The 19,041-nt window shown below is 42.6% G+C and overlaps 1 pseudogene; it reads right to left on the reverse strand.

Annotated features, from left to right (window-relative positions):
* Window positions 1-1,977: 1,977 nt before the first annotated feature.
* On the reverse strand, window positions 1,978-5,421 carry LOC125085504 (T-cell surface glycoprotein CD1a-like; annotated as a pseudogene).
* Window positions 5,422-19,041: the final 13,620 nt, after the last annotated feature.

The following is a 19,041-nucleotide window of genomic DNA, read 5'->3' on the forward strand; positions in this document are numbered from 1 at the left end:
TGGGCTACTGTCCTCCTTCTCCACAGGAGCACTGCAGTGCCTGCCAGACTCCACACTGGCCAAAGCACCAACTTCTAAAACTCCAGTCTTTCAGCCCTACTGGTTGTAACAACTCATGAAAATCAGCCTCTCTCCATTTAGTCAGTTTCAGTGGGGAAGTGTTTTCATTGGTGATCTCCTGTGGGTTCCATTCTCTAACTCTCTCTCTCTCTCTTTCTCTCTCTCCTCTCTCTCAATGACCAGGACTTCTACCCCTCCACAGAACCCATGATCTGTGTTTACCCAAACCACAATTCCATGCCTCCTACCTTCCGTGATGTGACCTCTTCTCTCCCTAAGTTGCGCAGTTTGTTCTTTCAATCTTCAGACCAATTTTTGAGTATTTGATATGATTAGATATTTATCTAGTTGTGTTCAAGGGAAGAACAAGCCTGGGATCTTCTTACAACTCTGCCAAGTGAGCTCCTCCCTCCTGACCCTCTTCCTTTTTTACTTTTCTTGTGGTGAGACACTTGGGATCTACCTTCTTGGCAAATTTCACATATACAATTTCCCTACCTCCTTGCAAGCAGATTTCATCTTCAGGGTTGCTTCTCTGGTGCTGAAAAATAGACAATAGTTGTTTCAACTTTTATAACCCAAACCTGATCATCCAGGCAAAGAGAGAGCATCTCATTCCTCTCTATCAGTGATAAAAATCAGGCTCTGTGTGACCTGTGCCAACTGGAGCAGGTGACTTGATTGATCACTCTTTGTAAGGTCAAAGGTCAAATGGCATCTACCAGATGATTGGCCTGAACTGGAGGTTACCTGCCCATCCTTCAGCCTATCCCATTGTCATGGTTGCCTTCTCCTGATGGCCTCAGGCTGATCAGAACCCAGGGCTACAATGATAGTGGAGTCAACCAACCAAAAATCACATGGCAGTTATGCAAGGGTGATAGGTGGCCTAGAACATAGAGAAGCAGCCATACAGTCTGATCCAGGTGAGGAGATTGTTGTAGTCCCATGATTTTCTCTCCCCCCACCTCCCATTTTTCACCTTTGTCACCTCTCCCAACAAAATGTTATTTTCTAGAAATGTCCACATGTGAAGTAGTGGAAGCTTACACATGGTCCTTCTGGATGTTCTCCTGCACTGGGACCCTCCTCAGCCTCTAAACAAAGTAGAATAAAGTGCCTTTCCCCTACATCAACACAAATAAGATGCTGTACTAACTGGATAGAAACAATGAAAACCATAATCAAATCAGAAAGCAAAATTTTCAAGCTCCAAAAGTAATGATGACCTTTTCTTCCCCACTACTTGACACTCAGAATGTCCCTGCTGCACTGGGCTTGAGAATGGTTTGTTGAGTTAATTAATGAAACTGAGAGTAACTAAAGTCCAGCCACGGATGTCTCCGCTCACACTGCCATAAACGTCATTAGTCACAAAGGATCCGTCTTCATTATTCATGAAGTCTGTCTGTGCTGGTCGACCTACCTACTGACATTGATTTGTAACCCCCAAACACATGTGCTCACCATTGTTCATGGACATGTAGAGTGGCCTGACATGTGTCACCTACTATATGTGTTTTCAGCTGAGGCAGAACCAGGTGCTACTCTGCCTTCTTGTTTTAATTCCTATACTGTAAACATGTGTCCTATTCATGGTCCAATTGGTGCCAAATTTTCTTCATTTACATGTTCTTTCTTGGTTATTTCAGTGTTCAAAATGGTCCTGAAACCAGAGCTACAGGGCTGACTGGTGTTTCTAAGGAAAAAAAAAAAAGTAGCATATGCTTCACAAACAAAATGCCCATGTAGGTAATGTTTGCTCAGGCTTGGGAATCAGAGTCGGGCCATGAATTTAGTGGTAATAATTCAACAATGTAGTGAATCCAGGAAAAAGAACAGGAAATTTGTGAGGTTTATGTGGATCATGTCACAAAGCAAATGAAAATAAAAACCTATGAATTTGGCATATATCACCCATATTTTTATTGAGGAAATATTCCATGCAATGAGACATTTGGCAAAGATAGAAATATTTAAAAGACATGGACATTGTTCTCAAAAGGCCTAAGAGTTAGAAAGCAAAAGGAACCTAATGGGACCAACAAGGGTTTGGGGGCAGGAACAGATTAGCCAAAGTGGAGGTCAAGGTAGTGGTAGTCTCACAAAGGATACTGAATCTACTTGTGAATCAGGGAATTCTCACTGGAGGGAGTGATATTTGATTCTCGTGACCCATAGAGGTCACTGGTAATTCATTTTACTCTGAGTTCAGTTTTGAGATTAAGTTGCAAACCAAGTCAGAAAAACAAATCCAGCTAAATTACACTGGGCTTAAATTGCCAACTGATCATTAAGCACGAATGAAACATAAAAGTTGCACAGAAAGGGTTGCAAAGACATCACTGCTGAGCTGGGTTTAAGTATGTCCTGGTCCCTGGGCTGCTGATTTCTCATTCCAGTGGGAGGCCAGTGCATTGAGGTCTCCAGTGTGTTTTCCTAGGAGGAACAGAGAAGGAGTCATTTTGCAGCAGGTGGAGGTGAGGAATACATGGTGGGAATGACAACAGGAGCAGGAGGAGTGAGGACAGACTGAAAGGTGGGGAGCCACCTGAGAAAGACTAGGAAGACTCCATAGATTTACCTGTGTTTCCAGAGCCACAAGGTGAGAACTCCCAGAAGCACCAGGGGCACTATCACTTCCAGGAAGACCAAGCCTATAGGTTGATGCTTCTCTGTGGGTTTGGTACAGAGATTGTGTCATTTCCCATTCATCCAGGGTTGGACTGTACCTCCCTGGTCCTCTTTGGTCCTGTCACCCTCTGCCTCACCAACTGCCCTTCTTCCTCTCTTCTCCCATCCCTCCGCAGAGATGGACCCTTCACCAACCCTTTTACCACCCACATTTACAGGACTCTCACCCTCAGCTCTTCCATTTCTTGGATTACTCATTTTTGTCCTTTTTGGAGCGGAGTCCCTAGCAACCCCAATTTTTCTTCTGGTTCTCCTGCTCTTCTAGAGAAATACCCATCCCCTTTCCCAGCTGGGTCCCAGCTCTTTCTCACCCCAGTAAAGGACCATGTCCTGGCCTCCTAGACTGCTGTGTCTAACCAAGCATGACAGGCCAGAAGCCTCTATGGCTTTCACATCCAAGGACACCTGAAGATACCACGTCCCATCAGCATGGGGCAGAACATCACTTCGCTGGGTGCCCTGTTGCTCCTGCTCACCCCGCATCCACATCACCCACACAGGCTTTGGGTAGAAGCCAGAGACATGGCACACCAGCAGCAGATGGCCAGGACCTGGACTGGGACCAGTGGACAGCCAGGCCTCTGGCCTCACTGCAGAGACACGACAGGTATTCACAAACTAAGAGGTTAATTCTTCACATCACTTTAAACAGATGCATTTTTCTACCTCTAGAAATTTGTCACTGTCAAACTCTCTTGACTCCTTCTCACCCTGAATTTGAAGGAATGGTGCAAATTTATGAGTGCAGGGTAGAGAAATCTTAGAGGAAGGGAGCAGGACTGACCTTGTCGCTGCAGATGTGTCTTCCCTGCATCAAGAAGACCCAAGATGAAACGGGGACAGGTGTCACTGATATGTGTTTGTAGTCTTACATTGATCACATGGTACTGATTGAATAGTCTGGAGACCAGCTGAGCCCTTCTTCCTCCCTTTGGAGATGGCCATCATGACTTGTTCTGGAAGATCACAAGATCTGATCCTTGATAAGCAATCCTCATGAAGCCTACTGATGGTTCCCCAAAGTGCAGTTCACAGCCTTTTGCTGCCTGTACCTGAAAGGGATCTGAGGAAGAGAGACTGTGAATTTCAGGGCAGGGGGAGAGAAAGAAACAAAATGAGATCAGTGGAAAACAAGGATGGTGTTAAGCGGAGGGAGAAGTTCAGGGAATTGAAGGAAATGGAGAAAAGTTTGGTTTGAGAGGAGGCTCAGCCAAAGGAGAAGTGTTGGTTGCTAGAGGCAGAGAAAGAGGTGAAATATTGAGGAAGAGGCAAATGTTGGAAGAAGAGACATGAAAGGTTTGGGTAGAGAATAGGGAAGGGCTCAGAGAGAAAGCTGGGGTAAAAATAATCAAGGGAAAGGGAGTCCTTATGGGGTAGAAGGAACACACAGACAGACATCACTAATGGGATTCAATGGGGAGAAAAGAAATGTTCAAGGAGCCAATCACAGAGTGAGGGAGCAGGTATGCCTGGATGGAGGCCAGGAAGAGAGGCTGTCATGGGAGACACAAGTATGAGAAAGTGAGGATAACCTGTAGTCAATAAGAGGAGGGGAAATTGCAGAAGACATGAAGCTTTTCAAGAATTGGGGTCTGGCTTCTACCTCCTCCCATAAAAGGTATAATTCAGTTTCATAATGGGGAGACATGAGGTTCAGAAGCCAGCGGAGTCTCTATCCTAGAGGAAGAAGGAACTCAAGGCGACATACACTCACCTGCCACCTCCACCTCACCACTGAGGGAACTGAACTCACATTCAAGCTGCCATTCACTGAAATGGTCCTGAAATATCAGAGGAAGTCTAATGGAGAATGTAGGGAATGACCTTTCCTCTTCCGTCAGCTCCTTGTTGCTGAAGTTTCCCTTGGACCAAGGCCACAGGCATGTGACGTTGCCAGAGTCACTGTCCCAGCCATGAGTCTGTAGTTCATCCAGCCATGCGGAGCCTAGTTTTTGTGTCCAGGAATCATTGTAAAAAGACGTGGTCAGGATGCTTTGGAAGGAGGTCTCCTGGAAGTCTGTGAAAAAAGGACAGATAGACTATGGAGAAGGAAGACTTTGGGAAGGACAGAAAATGCAGAAGGTGCCAGAGAAGAGAACCAAAATCCAGATGACAGGGAAGCCATAGCTGTCTCAGGATATATGTGCTGCCCCTGAGCCCTGAGCTTTGTATCAGCCCTTCAGAAGAGCACAGGGCCCTGGTGTCAGGGAGTTCAGAAAGGAACCAGGCTGACACACTCCTTTCTCATGTATGTGCTGGGGAACCCACACCACAAGTGCACACACACACACACACACGCACCACAGATGCACACATGCACAAAAACCCTACACAACCATAAAAAACATCACACATTTATACACTCTTAAAGATATGAACATGCAAAGACACACATGCACTAAAGTATACAGACACAGAGACATATATACACACATGCACATATGTACACACACATTCACATATTAAAACACACACATAGACATACAAGCATATGCACATGCACACACGCACGCGCACACTTGCACCCACTGGGCAGGGCCACAGTTCTCACCATCTTCACTGTCACCACCTGAGAGGAAAACCACCAGCAACACAAGTTGCAGAGACAGCATTGTATTTGCAGATGTTCTTTCTGTCTCTTACAAAGTCAGTCTTTGACAGTTGTTCTGTAAGGGCCTGTCCCTCTCAGAGGAACTAGCTTGTGGACCCTGGAAGTAGGGGCGGGGCAGGCCGGGTGAAGACGTCCAATCGGTGTGGCATGGGTATATCCACTGGGTGAATTAGGATTCAATTGGCTACCTGTGTAGGGGTGGGGCTCAACCACCCCATAAAGGTTGGTCTGTGAGGCTGGCGAGGAGGAGAAGAAGGAGAGCTGTCAGAAGAAGAAGAAGGAAGAAGAAGCAGCAGAAGAGTTGGCGGGAGCAGCAGAGAGAAGAGTCGGCGGGAGCAGCAGAGAGAAGTCGGCGGGAGAAGAAGAAGAGCTGTAACAGCTCTTGTAAGAGCTATAAGTGCCATGGGCGGCCCCGACGCTGGCAGTACCCATCCGCCGGTGGCCCCAACACCAGCAACCCCGCCCACACCGCGGCTTCGGCAGCCACGCCGCGGGGAGCAGTGGAGCCGCCAGTGGCCGAGCCACCTGCGGACCCAAGACGCCTGCGGCCCCGAGCCACCAGCGGTCCAGAAAGCCAATGGTTGAGATGCCAGCGGTCCCGTGCCACCAGCGGTCCCACGCCACCAGCACCCTGACGCCTGCGGCCCGAGATGCCTGCAGCACCGAGACACCAGTGGCCCCAACGCCAGCGGCCCCATCCACACACCGCGACCCTCGGCAGCAGCGCCGCGGGGAACGGCCTAGATGGCAGCAACCTCGAGGGGAACCCTGAGCCGCTGCCTCGCGGGAGCTGTGTCATTCTGGGGAGCGGCTTCGTCAGGGAAGAGGGCTCCTCGGTGAACGGCCCTGCAGAAGCAGCATTGTCAGGGAAGAGGCTTCCTCCAGAGTGGCCTCACCGGAGCAGCCTTGTCAGAGTGGCGTCATGGGAAGCAGAATCTGTGTCATCGGTGTTGTCCTCCCTGTCATCATTGCTGTTGTCATCACCTCCTCTTGGGAGCGGCCCTGCCCAAGGAGCGACCTCACCAGCAGCGGCCTTCTTGGGAGTGGCCTCTTCTTGGGAGCGGCTCCAACTGGGGAGCGGCCTCATCTGTGGAGCAGTCTCTTCCGGATTGGCCTTCTTGGGAGTGACCTTGTCGGAATCATCATCGTGGTCTTTTCATAAGAGACAGCCCTGACCGGTCAGTTTGATTTTTGATGCTTGGCGTGAAATAAAACTTTGTTTGATTTTCGCTTTATATCAGTCTCGTTCCTTTGATCACGGACCCTAACAGTTCTAACAAACCTACCCCACACACCGCACCACTCTTCTGACTTCCTTTTCCACACACAAGCTTTCCCTGAGTCTCTGCTAAAATGCAAATGCGCTCCTCCCCCAACCCTGGAGACCTACTCAGATTCTCACTTCCCTTCCTGGTCTGACCCTCCTCTCAGGCATCCAGCTTCTCCCTGCCATTGGCTTCCATCCTGCTCCCTGTTCCCTATTTCAGTTGCTATGGAAAAAAAAATCTTGTGTGGCTTGGAAAAGTCATCCCACCTCTCATTCCTTTCCTTCTCATCCAGAGAGTAAACCATGAAAACACATGGCTCCCAGCACCCAGCCCTGGACCTACTGTTACTCTGTCCCTCCTGCCCTTGTGAAACTTCTCATGTATTTCCTTCCCCGTCTTGCCCCCACCCCAGATCATTCGCACCTCTGACATCTCACTGCTTTTCCTAAAAAACAAAATCAACCAGGTAAATTCGACGATCTAATTGGTATTATTAAGTGATTGAAGAACCTGGCTGCATCCCATCTGGCAGGTAGCAGGATTCCACCTGCTGAGAAAAAGGCAGTAATGATTAGAATGTCCAATCCCCAAAACTGAAAAACAAAGCGCCCGGCTGCAGATGAGACTGGACCAGAACAGAGCTAGTGCCCCACTCTCTGTCCCAAGCAGGCTAGCCAGCAGGATACCAAGAGCTGCTCTGCTGATGGAGGGGCAGAAGTCTGAAATATGTCCCCATGAGGCTCTTCCTCTTTAGAAAAAGAAAATCACAGGCCCCAAAAATGGTGTCATGTAGACCCAGTTCCTGCACTGGGGCTTCACACTGAGGTTTCAAATCCAATCTAATTACAGTTTCAACCTCCCCTAGAAATTCAGCCTTAACCAGGTAGGCAGGAAACTTTTCTTTCCATCAGTACCAGTGAGTTCATCACCTGGGTCCTCTCCATTCCCAACAGACAGATGAGGTCATGTGTATGATTACACCTCTTGCTTTTCTCTAAGAAAACAGGCCTCACTCCTGGAACAATGCCCTTTTACTACTAACTCCCTGGTCCCAACCTTTCTTTTAAAAAACCTTCCATTTTGTACAACTCTTTTGAGAGAACCCCTGCATGTCAGATGGGAAGCTCCTGATTCATGGATCATTTAATAAAGCCAATTAGATATTCACATATATGTGGCTGACTTTCCTTACTGAACAGTTCTGAAGTTTGACTCTGGGTGATTAAATGTAGACATGAAAAAGGAAAGAGCTTGCAGGAAGAGATGACTCCTGATATCTGACATGTCTGCACACAGAGCTGCTTCTCATATCTGTTGGAACCACTCTCAGCATATGTTTACCAGACAAATAGGGAAAGCTAAATATAGGATGAAATGAATGAATGGATGGATGACTGTGTCAAGAAGAAGTCTATGGAAAATTTCTTGCATTTTGAGTACTTAACTGCCATTGGCCTGACACTTCCTGATTTATTACATGCTGAGGCAGCTTGTCCTTTCATTGGTAGGAAAACCCTGGAGTATAGATATTTGCCAGTCACTAACCAGCAGCAGACCCAGCACCTTGATTCCTAACTGGTAGTTTGTTAGATATCCATGAAAACACCCATGACAGGGATTGTTCCAGATGTCAGAGTTAACACACAAGACAGGGGAAGTGTCACAAGATGAGAACACATGGAAAAATAAAAATAAAAAGCTAACAGGCAAGAAAAAAATATAGAGGAATACTTTCAAGAATCAAAGGACAGGAAGAGGGAAGTGAGGAGGAAACTTGCAAACAAGAGAGACATTAGCCCAGCATCCCCCGGGGGCCACATTCACCGCTGTCACAGGGGAGCTACCAGTCACAAAGGATAGAAATGCAACTTGTTGGGCTGAAGTCATGTGGGGACTGTATTGGCTAATGGAACTGGGGAGCCCAGGGTCATTGGGGCTCCAGCCCTTTCCATGGGTCTATGTGTCTGCTTTTACTTTTCTGATGTCTTGATTTTGTTGTTGCTACTATTTTCTGCTTCACTGATATACGATGATAGATGAACACTGGGCCTATGGACAGTGTGTAACTTTCCAGCCTCCCAAGAAGGAAGGTTGGGAGGCACCATGGGCCATGTGAGTCCTTGAGCGCTCTAACAGGTGCAACAGAACCTGTGACGTGACATGACATGAATGAAGGTCTTCCTGGAGAAAGTCCTTCAACAACTTCTCAGAGAGGATGGTCTGAAGAACCACAGGAGAGTGGTAAACATGGAGCCTGCAGGGAGCTGCAGCTGAATGCCCATGTCCTTACCTGTAGTGCCTCTAGTGAGGGCACACTGCATTTCAGAAGGAAAATGCAGAATTGGTCAAGAAAACTTCTATTGAAGCAAATCATGAAAATTAATATTTTATGTAGCATTTGTCACATGTTGGAATACAATATTATTTGCTGGGCAATAAACTCTTTTCTTTTTAAAAATATAAAACAAAGTAACCACTTGATGTTTTAGTGTACGTGTACATGGAGACAGGATGCCCACAATGAGGCCAATTAACACAGCTACACACTTCACATCCTAACCCTCTTCTTTCCTTTCATTTTTCATTTTTAAAAATTTTTATTCAAGTTCCAGTAGTTAACATACCATGAACATTAGTTTCAAGTGTGGAATTCAGTAATTCATCACCTACCTACAAGACCCAGTGCTCATCACAAGTGCCCTCCTTAATGCCCATCCCCCATCTAACCAATCCCCACCCACATCCCTCCATCCATCCTCAATTTGTTCTCTATCTTTAAGAGTCTTTTTTATGGTTTGCCTCTCTCTTTTCCCCACCTATGTTCACCTGTTCTGTTTCTTAAATTCACATATGAATGAAATATGGTATTTGTCTTTCTCTGACTGACTTACTGTGCTTAGCATAATACCCTCAAGTTCCATCCACATTGTTTCAAATGACAAAATTTCATTCCTTATTTTGGCTGAATAATCTTCCATCGTGTGTATAAATGCTACATCTTCTTTATTAATTCATCAGTCAACAGACATTTGGGCTTTTTCCATAATTTGGCTATTGTCAATAAATGCTGCTATAAACCTTGGGGTGCTTATGTCCCTTTGAATTAGTATTTTGTATCTTTTGGGTAAACACCTAGTAGTGCAATTGTTGAGTCATAGGATAAGTTCTATTTTTAACTTTTTGAAGACATCCATACTGTTTTCCAGAGTGGCTACCCCAGTTTTCATTCTCATCAACAGTGTAAGAATGTGCCCCTTTTTCTGCATCCTCACCAATATCTGGTGTTTCCTATGCTGTTAATTTTAGCCATTCTGACAGATGTGAGATGATTTCCATTGCACTTTTTATTTGTATTTCACTGGTGATCATTAATGTTGAGCATATTTTCATGTGACTCTTGGCCATCTACATGTCTTCTTCGGAAGAATGTCTACTCATGTCTTCTGTCCATTTCTTAACTGGATCACTAGTGTTATTGGTGTTGATTTTGACAAGTTCTTCATAGATTATGGATACTAACCCTTTATCAGATATGTCATTTTTCAAATATCTTCTTCCATTCCAAAGGCAGCCTTTTTCTTATTGTTCCTTTCATTATGCTGAAGGTTTTTATCTTGATGATGTACCAATAATTTATTTTATTTTATTTTTTCAGTGTTCCAATATTCATTGTTTAGGCACCACACCCAGTGCTCCATGCAATATGTGCCCTTCTTAATACCCACCATTAGGTTCTCCCAACCGGCCCAAAACCCTCAGTTAGTTTCTCAGAGATCACAATCACTCATGGTTCATCTCCCCCTCTGATTTCCCCCAACTCACTTCTCTTCTCCTTCACCCAGTGTCCTCCATGATTATCACTTTTGCTCCACAAATAAGTGAAACCATATAATTGACTCTCTCTGCTTGACTTATTTCACTCAGCATAATCTCCTCCAGTCCCATCCATGTTGATTCAAAAGTTGGGTATTCATCCTTTCTGATGGAGGTATAATACTCCATTGTATATATGAACCATACCTTCTTTATCCATTCATCTGTTAAAGGGCATCTTGGCTCTTTCCACAGTTTGGCAACTGTGGTCATTGCTGCTATGAACATTGAGGTACACATGACCCTTCTTTTCACTAAATCTGTATCTTTGGGGTAAATACCCAGTAGTGCAATGGCAGAGTCATAGGGTAGCTCTATTTTTAATTTCTTAAGGAATCTCCACACTGTTTTCCAAAGTAGCTGCACCAACTTGCGTTTCCACCAAGAGTGTAAGAGAGTTCCCCTTTCTCCACATCATCTCCAACACCTGTTGTTTACTGTCTTGTTAATTTTGGCCATTCTAACTTGTGCAAAGTGGTATCTCAATGTAGTTTTGATTTGAATCTCCCTGATGGCGAATGATGATGAACATTTTTCCATGTGTCTATTAGCCATTTGTAAGTCTTCTTTGGAGAAGTGTCTGTTCATGTTTTCTGCCCATTTTTTGACATGATTATCTGCTTTTTGAGGGTGAGTTTGAGGAGTTCTTTATAGATCTCAGATATCAGCCCTTTGTCTGTAGTGTCATTTGCAAATATCTTCTCCCATTCCATGGGTTGCCTCTTTGTTGACTGTTTCCTTTGCTGTGCAGAAGCTTTTGATCTTGATAAAGATCCACTGGCATTTTTCAAAGTGCTGGAAGAAACAATCCTAAAATCTGTATGGAACCAGAAGAGACCCCAAATTGCTAAGGAAATGTTGAAAATGAAAAACAAAACTTGGAGCATCACGTTGCCTGATTTCAAACTTTACTACAAAGCTGTGATCACCAAGACAACATGGTACTGGCATAAAACCAGACACATAGACCAGTGGAACAGAGTAGATAGCCTGGATATGGACCTGCAACTGTATGGTCAACTAATCTTCAACAAAGCAGGAAAAAAATATACAGTGGGGAAAAAGACAGTCTCTTCAATAAATAGTACTGGGAAAATTGGACAGCTATGTATAGAAGAATGAAACTTGGCCATTCTCTTACACCATACACACAATAAACTCGAAATGGATAAAAGACCTCAATGTGAAGCAGAAACCTATCAAAATCCTAGAGGAGAACTTAGGCAGTAACCTCTTCAACATCAGCCACAGAAAGTTCTTTCAAGATATGTCTCCAAAGGCAAAGGAAACAAAAGTGAAAATGAACATTTGGGACTTCATCAAGACCCAATATTTTATTTTTCTGTTATTTCCCTTGCCTCAGGGTACCTATCTAGTAAGAAGTTTCTATGGCCCATATTAATGTGATTGCTGCTTGTTTTCTCCTCTAGGGTTTTCATGGTTTCCAATCTCATATTTAGGTTTTTCATCCATTTTGAATTTATTTTTGAGTATAGTGTAAGAAAGTGGTACATTTTCATTCTTCTGAATGTTGCTGTCTAGTTTTCCCAACACTGTATGTTGAAGATTCAGTCTTTTTCCACTGGATAATCTTTCCTGTTTTCTCAAAGATTAGTTGACCATAGAGGGTCCATTTCTGGGCTCTCTATTCTGTTCCATTGACCTATGTATCTGCTTTTCTCGCCAGTACCTTACCATCCTGATGACTATAGCTTTGTAATATGGCCTGAATTCCAGAATTGTAATGTCTTAAGCTTTGCTTTTTTTTTTTTTTCTTTCAAAATTGCATTGACTATTCACGGTCTTTTCTAGTTCCATACAAACTTTCAGTTTGTTTGCTTTAGTTGTGTGAAAAATATTGGTGGTATTTTGATTGGGATTGCATTAAATGTGTAGATTGCTTTGGATTGTATAGGCATTTTAACAATATTTATTCTTCTAGTGCGTGAGCATGGAAAATTTTTCCATTTCTTTGTGTCTTCCTCAATTTCTTCATCACTGTTCTATTGTTATCAGAGCCCAGGGCTTTTCCTTCCTTGTTTAGGCTTATTCCTTTATACCTTATTGGGTCTGGTTCAATTGTAAATGGGACAGATTCCTTGATTTCTCTGTCTGTTGTTTCATTATTGGTGTGTAGAAATGCAACAGATTTCTGTACATTGATTTTTGTATCCTGTGACTTTACTGAATTCACATATTGTTCTAATAATTTTTTAGTGAAGTCTTTCAGATTTTCTCTATAGAATATCATGTAGTCTGTGAATAGTGCAAGTTTGACTTCTTCCTTGCTAATTTAGATGCCTTTTGCTTATTTTTGTTATGTGATTGATGAGGCTAAGGACTTCCGGTGCTATGTTAAGTAAAAATGGCTAGTGTGAATATCCCTGTCTCATTCCTGACCATAGAGGAAATGCTCTCGGCTTTTTGCCATTGATGATGATTTTAGCTATAGGTCTTCCATATGGTCTTTATGATGTTTAGGTATATTCCTTCTATCTCTACTTTCTTGAGTTTTTTTTTTTTTTTAATCAAGAAATGGTACTGTATTTTGTGAAATGCTTTTTCGGCATCTACAGAGGTCATATGTTTCCTATCCTTTCTTTTATTAATATGGTGTATCATGTTGATTGATTTGGGAATATTGAACCACCCCTGCAGTCCAGAAATAGCTCCCACTTAATTGTGGTGAATGATTCTTTTAAAGGACTGTTAGATTCAATTTGCTCATCTATTGTTGAGAATTTTTGCACCTATGTTCATCAGGGATGTTGGCTTCTATTTCTCCTTTTAACTGGAGTCTTTCTCTGGTTGGGGAATCAAAGTAATCCTTGCTTCATGGAATCAGTTTGCATTCTTCCTTCCATTTCTATTTTTTGCAACAGTTTGAAAAGAACAGTTATTAACTGTTCTTTACATATTTGATACAATTCCACTGGGAAGCCAGCTTGTGCTGGGTTTTTGCTTATAGGGAGATTTTTGATTACCATTTCAATGTCTTTGCTAGTTATTGGTAGGTTCAATTTTTCCATTTCTCCCTGTTTCATATTTTGTAATGTGTACTTTTCTAGGAATTTACCCATTTCTTCCAGATTGCCCCATTTGTTGGCATATAGTTTCTCATAATATTCTCTTAAAATCGTTTATATTTTGTGATCTCTCCACTTTCATTTATTATTTTGTTTATTTGGTTCCTTTCTCTTTTCGTTTTGATAATTCTGGCTAGGGGGTTATCAATTTTACAATTCTTTCAAAGATCCTGCTTCTGGTTTCTATGATCTGTTCTACTGTTATTTGTTTGTGTATCATGTATTTCTTCCCTAATTATTGTTATCCCTTTCTTCTGCTGACTGTAGGCTTTATTTGCCATTCCTTTTTTAGCCCTTTAGGTCTAAGGTAATATTATGTATTTGAGACTTTCTCACTTCTTCAGGTAGGCCTGTATTGCTATATACTTCTTCCTTATGTCCACTTTGCTGCATCCCAAAGTCTTGGACAATCATTTTCTCATTTCATTTGTTTTCATGTATTGTTTTATTTCTTCTTTAATTTCCTGGTTGGTCCATTTATTCTTTAGTAGAATGTTCTTTAATCTCCATGTATTTTTGGTCTTCTCAAATTTTTTCTTGTGATTGATATCAAGTTTCATAGTGTTGTGGTCAGAAAATATCTGTCATGTGATCTCAATCTTTTTGTACATATAAAGGCCTGATTTGTGACTCATTATGTGGTCTATTCTGGAAAATTCCCCATGTGCACTTGAAAAGTGTATTCTGTTGCTTTACATAAAATGTTCTGAATATTAAGTTTATCTAATCCAGTGTGTCTTTCAAAGCCATTGTTTCCTTGTTGATATTCTACTTAGGAGATCTGTCCATTGCTGTAAGTGTTAAAGTCCCCTACTAGTATTGCAGTATTATTAATGAGTTCTTTCATGTTTGTAATTAATTGATTTACATATTTGGGTACTTCCAAATTGGAGGCATAAATATTTATAATTGTTTGATCTTCTGTTGGATAGACCTCTTTTATATGATACAGTGCCTTTCTTCATCTCTTGTTACAGTCTTTGGTACAATATCTACTTTGTCTGATGTAAGTATGGGTACTCCAGCTTACCTTTGACATCCATTAGTATGATAAATTGTTCTCCATCCCCTCAATTTCAATCTGTGTGTGACTTTAGATCTACAATGGATCCCTCATGCCAGCATATAGATGGGTCTTGTTTTTCATCCATTCTGACATCCTATGTCTTCTTATTAGAGCATTTAGTCCATTTGTATTCAGAATGATTATTAAATAGATACGGATTTAGTACTATTTTATAACTTTTTTTTTCTGGTTTCTGGAGGTTTTCTCTGTTTCTTTCTAGTATTTGTCACACATGATCTTTCTCAAAGAGTCCCCATTAATATTTCTTGCAAGGCTGGCTTGGTGGTCATTAACTCCTTTAGTTTTTGTTTGTCTGGAAAACTCTATCTCTCCTTCTATTCTGAATGACAGCCTTGTTGGATAGAGTATTCTTGGCTGTGTATTTTTCCCATTCAGCACTTTCAATTTATCATTCTACTTCTTCTGGACTGCCAAGCTTCTGTGGAGAGATCTTCTACTAACTTTATCTGTCCTCCCTTGTAAGTTAGGGACTTCTTTTGTCTTGCTGCTGTTAAGATTTTTTTATTTATATTTTGCCCATTTAACTATGATATGTCTTGGTGTTGGCCTGCTTTTGTTGATTTAGATGTAAATTCTCTGTGCCTCCTGGATTTGGATGTCTGTTTCCTTCCCCAGGGAAGTTTTCAGCTATAATTTGCTCAAATAAATCTTCTGCCTCCTTTTTCCTCTATTCTTCTTGGATTCCTAAGATATGAACGTTTTTTACACTTTATGATGTCACTGAGCTCCCTAAGTTATGATCCAATATTTTTCCTGCCTCTTCTTTTCAGCTTCATTATTTTCCATTGATCTGTCTTCCATATCGCTTCTTCATTCTTCTGCTCCTTCCATTTTTGTGGTCATTACATCCATTTGGTTTCACGTCTTGTTACAGAATTTTTTGGCCCAATTAGTTTTTAGGTCTTTTATCTCTGCTGTAAGGGACACAGGGTGTCTTCTATGATTTTCTCAAGTACAGTTAGTATCCCTATCTTTGTTGCTTTGAATTCTGGATCAGGCATATTACTTATCTGTTTCAATTAGTCCCCAACTGTGACCTTTTCTTGTTCTTTCTTTTGGGATAAATTTCTCCATCTTGGCATTTTGTCTAGGTCTCTGTCTTTCTTCTGTGTTTTATAAAATATCGTTATGTTTCTTGCTTTTCAGAGCAATGGCCTTATGAAGAAGATATCATATATGGTACAGGGCCTGTTGCTTCACAGAGTGTCTCTGGTATGTGCTATGTGTACTCCACTACTGTGTTTTGACTATTCTTCCCCTCGAGTCAGTCATCTGCAGAGGATATCCTTGACTGTAGGGGAGCAATGTTTGGACCTTATTCAATGTGTAGTGAGTTTTAATTCTGTGTGTTCTGGTCTGCTTGTTAAATGAGACCTGACGTTATTTACTAGAACTGAAGTTTTGCAGAACTCTATGTGCAGTTGAGATGGTGACTGTGGAGATTTCTGCTAATCTTCTGGGGGAGGAGCTTACTGCTCTGGTTCTCAGGCACACTTATCCAAGAAAGAAAAGCACTTGCAGAACATAAGGGGTGGGATGGGTGCAAGCAGTATAGGCCTCCACTCCTGACACTCTTCTGCTTACTGAAGTTAGTTTATGTTAGTTAGTTAGAGGCAGGGGAGGGGAAAAGCACCAGCCCTGCCCCCCATCCATAGAGAAGGGATTCCCTCCCACTGCTATCAGGGAGCACTCCCAGAAGAGTGAACATTCTCCCTTGATATGTTTCAGGTGTCCATGAGATCCCTCCCTTCACCCTATCTGAACTTCTACCCACCAGGCAGCACAGTGACCCCTGTGTTCAATTCCAGGCATTAAACCTCCAAACATTAGTGACCTGGCATGTCAGGGACTCATGTTGGTTGTCTGGGGTAGAGTCTTGCCACACTGGTACTGGTACAGGTTTGTCCCAGAGGGCAGTTGCACCAAGGCACAGGGGCATGGAATGTGTGGTAAAGTGCAGCAAATAACAAGCATCTAGGTTAGCCACCCTAGGAAGTGTCTCTGTGCCTATGCTCTGTGGTAGGTCTAATGGTGCCCATCAGCTCTTTTGTTCCCAGAAAGACAGTGCCACCTCTTTCATATGAACTCCAAAAGGTGAGACAGTCTCTCCCATGTGTCTCAGGGTATCCTCAGATTATGCTGTCTTTTCCCAGACTTCTTCGCTCTTTCTTCACAGGAGCACTTCAGTGCCCACTGGACTCAACATCCATACTCACAGAACTGACCTCTAAAACTCTAGTCTTTGAGCTCTAATGCTTGTAAATTTCACAAAAATCAACTGCTCTTGCTTTCTTAGTCAATGGCTGTGGGAAAGTATTATCCTCTTGTGATACTCTGCCTCTCTCTCTCTCTCTCCTCTGTACATGACCAAGGCTTCCTCTCCTCCACAGAATCTATAATTGTATCTCACCAAAAGCATGACTCCCCATGTCCTACCTTCTATGATGTGGCTTCTTGTCTCCTTCTAGTTGTGTAGTTTGTTCTGTCAGTCCTCAGATTAATATCTTGTCTATTCAGAAGGATTTGATATTCATCTAGCTGTGTTTCAGGATTGAAGCAAGGTTAGGGTCCTACTACTCCACCAACTTAGCTCCTTCCCACCAACCCTCTTTTTTTTTCTCTTTTTCTTTTCTTTTCTTTCCTTTTTTTTTTTTCCTTTTCTTTTCATCTTTCTCATGCTGAAAACACTTTGGATCTATGCTCTTAGCAAACTTCACATATACAATTACTCTGCCTTCTTTCCTGAGGACTCCATCCTCAGTCTTGTTTCTCTGGTGCTAAAAAATGGATGGTACTTGTTTCCATCCTGCATTCCATCCCACCATGCACCTTCTCATCCAGGAAGGAGAGAGCACCTCCACTGACCAGAAGAATCAGTTTTTGTGGAACTTGTGCCACCTTGGGCAGTTGTCTGGCCCTGAACCATCACTCACAGTGAAGATGAGAGGCATCTGTCTGATGCCTGACCTGAACAGCAGGTTATCCATCTATCCTTCACCCTGTCTCATTGTCAAGGATGCTTCTCCTGATGGCCTCAGGCTGATCAGAGCCCAGAACTACACATGATGGTAGAGTCAACCCAGCAAAATCCACATGGAGGCCATGTGAGGGTGACAAGGTGGTCTGGAAGTGAGAGAAATAGCCAGCAGCCTGATCCATGTGGGAAGATTGCAGACATCTCATGATTTGCTTTCCCCATTCCCCTATTTTCACCTTTGCCACCTTTCTCATTTCAATGTTATTTTCCAGAAATATCCACATACACAGTACTGAGAGACTGCTTGTGGTTCCTATGAATGTTCTTCTGCTCTGGGTTCCTCTTTCAGCCCCTAAAAAAGATAGAATTAAGTTCCTTTCCCCTAGTTCAACACAAAGAACCTTTTTTTCTTTTTTAATTCAATTAGCCAACATGTAATACATGATTAGTTTTGGTGTAGTGTTCAGTGACTCATCAGTTGCATATACACCCAGTGTTCATCACATCATGAGTCCCCCTCAGTGCCCATCACCCAGTTATCCCATCCCCCCAACCCCCTCCATTCCTCATCCCAGTTTGTTTCCCAGGGTAAAAAGTCTCTCATGCTTTGTCTCCCTCTCTCATTTCTTCCCATTTACTTTTCCATCCCTTCCCCTATGATCCTCTGTGTTATTTCTTATATTCCATGTATCAGTGAAACCATACAATAATTGTCTTTCTCTGTTTGATTTATTTCACTTAGCATAATACCCTCTGGTTCCATCCATGTTGATGTAAATGGTGGGTATTTATCCTTTCTGATGCTGAATAATATTCTATTATATATATGAGCCACATCTTCTTTATCCATTAATCTGTCACAGGATATCTCAGTTCCTTCCACAGTTTGGCTATTGTGAACATTGCTGCTATAAACATTGGGGTGCAGGTACCCCTTCTTTTTACTACATCTGTATCTTTGTGGTAAATACTCAGTAGTGCAATTGCTGGGTCATAGAGTAGCTCTATTTTTAACTTCTTGAGGAACATCCAAATTGTTTTCCAGATTGGCTGTACCAGCTAAGAAACTAGATAGAAACACAGTGAAAAGGGTAAACACTTCAGGAAAGCAAAGCTTTCAAGCCCCCAAAATACTAAAGACATTTTCCACCCTAATACCTCACACTCAAAATGTCCCTGCTGCATTTCTGGGTTTGAGAATGTTTTTTGTGTTAATTCATAAAACAAAGAGTAATTAAAGTCTAGCCATGGAAGTCTCCACTCTCACTGCCATGGGGGTCATCAGTCACAAAGGTCCATCTTTATTATACATAGAGTCTGTGCTGATTGGCCTATCTGCTGACGTTGATTTATAACCCCCAGACACTATTTGCAGAGGCAGAGAG

This window comes from Lutra lutra, chromosome 15 (genome assembly GCF_902655055.1).
Source record: "Lutra lutra chromosome 15, mLutLut1.2, whole genome shotgun sequence".
In the NCBI taxonomy this organism is placed as follows: domain Eukaryota; kingdom Metazoa; phylum Chordata; class Mammalia; order Carnivora; family Mustelidae; genus Lutra; species Lutra lutra.